The sequence below is a fragment of the Cryptomeria japonica genome, chromosome 2 (genome assembly GCF_030272615.1).
Source record: "Cryptomeria japonica chromosome 2, Sugi_1.0, whole genome shotgun sequence".
In the NCBI taxonomy this organism is placed as follows: domain Eukaryota; kingdom Viridiplantae; phylum Streptophyta; class Pinopsida; order Cupressales; family Cupressaceae; genus Cryptomeria; species Cryptomeria japonica.
In genome coordinates, this window is record NC_081406.1 from 84035754 (window position 1) to 84039190 (window position 3437).

The window sequence follows — 3437 nt, forward strand, 5'->3', positions numbered from 1 at the left end:
AGGTATGTACAAGAATGCCTTTCCTAAACATCAAGGCAAACCTAGCACTTTTATTTCTAATCATTCCAATACAACCAATCACATCAATCATAATGTGGTTCCATTTGAGTATAGTAACACTATTGGTTGTATTAATTATTTTGAAGGTCAGGTCAACATGATTTGTGTCAAAGGGGTAGATAGCTAATGCATAGTAACTACCAGAAGAACTCATATGATAATTCAAGTCTTCTCCTGTGCATCAAGATATTCTTACTCACACTCTACAAGAAGCTTGTGTCCCAAGTAACATCGCTTCTATGAAATTCCAAGGCATGGTTGCACATTTGTCTTTCACATATCACCTTATCTTTACCCAATCCGATGTTATGGTTCCTATAGATATGTAAAAAATGTCCTCTTAAATCAATCTCAATTTTTTCCATTAATCAAGTGGATCCATTATTTAATAATCTTATTTTCCATTATATTCATCCATAATATCATTCTATTTTCTCAGTTATTCCATTAAATCAATATATATTCTATTATTCACCCATTTGATAACATATATTCCATTTTATTTATTTTAAATAATACCATTTTCTCCAACCCCTCTCATATCCACTTCATCCCTTATTTATCATATTTCACCTCTATCAATTTCATTCACTTAATACATGTGGGATAAACACACTTCATTTATGCCCTAATCTATTATCCCACATTCATCTTGAAACTTGGATTCCACCCTGAAGACATCTATAAATACCTTTCTCCCCTTCATTTCTAAGCCTAACAAAAATCTCTCTATCATTTGCATACTTGCATTTCAAATCATTTTTTTCTTCCATTCTATTTCATCAGCTCTTTGATTTTCGTATCTTTCATATCATTTTACATTAATCTTTCAAATCTCTCTTCTTCATAGCATCTTGTGTAGTGTTTCTGAGAGCATATATTTCAAACACAAGACCTTGATAGTTAGGATTGCAATGGAGACAAATCCCTGTTAAATGCATGCATGTGCACAATGTTTGTTTTTATTTGCATGCATTGTTTTCTTGTAGCATCTTCTCCCATAAGATCTCAAATCCAATTTCTCCATCTTCATTTGGCACGCCTGATGGGACACCCCTTGTCCTTTTTTTTATCTTATTTTTGCTTGGTAGAAGCTTTAAACATTCTCTCATACAGTTAACATCTTGTTTTCAGTTTAGTTTGAAGGTTTTTAATGTCTTACTTGCAGGTTGTTTGAGAATATAGTCTGCTTCATGTATTTAGTCATTCAGTTTCTAGCGTAATTGTCTATGCTTCTGCATTCATCAGTATTTAGATCTATAATATTTTTTTTTGTCTTTTTTTAGATCTGCAATATTTTATTGTCTTGTCTTGCTTTTGCATTCATCAGTATTTAGATCACAATTTGCATGCATTGTCATTTCATTGCATTAACATGTTCCAAATCTATCAAAAACACCTCAAAATCTATGCAGTCTTCCTAAACACATTGTCAAACTTGCCAGTGCATTTTAAAGATCTACCCCAAAAAAATTTAAGTTTTGAAACTAGTTTTCTTTTTATTTTTTTAGTTTAAGTTTTTGTAATTTAAATTTTAGTTTAACTTTAATGTAGTTTAATTTTAAATTTAGTTTACAAATTGGTAGTGTGATTAGATTTTATTATTTAGATTTAGGAATTGTTATTTTAAATTTTGGTTATTAGTTTTGTTTCTGTTAAATTTTAGATTGGTTTTTGTTTTTTGAATTTAGATTAGATTTTAATTATTAGTTTTGTTTTGTTTTGTTTTTTTGCTAATTTTAAATCTTAGATTAGTTTTGTTTTTTATTAATTTAGATTAGTCTATTTTGTTAATCTAGATTATTTTGTGGTAATTTAGATTAATTTTTTTTCTAATTTAGATTGTTCTCGCTAGTTGGTGTTTTTATAAAGTTAGTTTTTTTGTTAAGTAGTTAGTATTTTTGTTAGTCTTAATTAGAGCTTTGTCGGTGTCTTTGTGTTAGTTGGTGTGCTTAAAGTGAATAGTTTATTTTTAATCGATTTTTTATTTTGAACCTAATCCTTGTGCATTTGTGCATGTCATCAATCGTTTGTCAATCATATATTGAAACTGCTAATGTCATTTGATGCAGGGCACATGTCGAAGAAATGGTGATTTGAAATTGATTGTTTGGTTTTTAGATTAGATCACATTTCAATTGGTGCTTTAAAATCAACTAGTGTCTTTTGTGTCTTCAGTAATAGGCTCTTTTTGTTTTACCTTTTAGAGGGCCTACCTCTCGAGAAGCCCTTAAGGCTTAGTGAGAGGGAATGACGCAAGTGGTAATGGGATAAAGACAAGTCACCTCTCAAACACTATATAAGATATGTGGGACGAAATTCTTCACAATGGGTTTTAATTGCCTACCTACATCGACTTCCCTAGTACCTATGTTCTATAAGAAGGAAGCCTCTCAAGGGAGAGAGCATATATTGACACTCAAAAGAGAGTCTCGTACTAAAAATATTTTTGTTTTAGCAGCCAAAAAAAATTCTACTTGTTGACTCAAGCATTGTGATACGTGCATGTCGAAGAAACCCCTCATGTACCCTTCAACTTGAGATAGAAAATTTCTCAAGATCTTCAGGTCTTTAGAAATTCGAAGCTTGGTATGCCCAAGAAGTGGGTGTTGTGGAGTGGAGCCAGTACTACCAAGCTTCTATCTATCCAATTGAATGTGGTATTCTGGGCAAGGGGATTCAACAAGTATTGTCCTAGCCAAACCTTACGATTGTATGCTTGAATGTACATTTTATTTCATTGCAAAATCAAACAAACATTATACCTATCATTCTTTCTAAGTGTGTACAAAATAAACAAGAACATTTCACAATCAACACCACACTTGAAATTGAAACATTAAACTTGCACTTTCATTGGTCCATCTAGCAGCACACCTATTCTCAACATTTGAAAATCCCACAAGTTCCTAAAGAAGTCCATATACCGTCATCCTAGGAAAAAGTAGTGTAACCCAAAGGTCATTCAGAAGCACTTCAAAGGAGGAGATTCTTCTTATACAAAAACCAAAAACTTTTGTTGAAACATCACACATTTCTACATCATTATCGAGATTTCCAAAATGGTCTTACAATAGAATTTGAACCTGAATCCTTGAGATCACAAGCTTTCTTTTTTAGAAGAGCTTTATCACAAGCACATTACAAAGGACAATACATTAGACCCTCTTATCTCTCAACACCAATAATATTGTAGAGACATCTCTTCCACATGTTCTGATCTTTTTAGGTCCTTGCATAGTCACATCATTCTAGCTTACCTTACCTTTTAGGTCCTTGCATAGTCTCCACTTAGTCACACCTTTCATCCTTGCATATCTCACTTAGTCATACCTAGTCCTTTCATATTTAGATCATCCCATTCAATCATATATTTA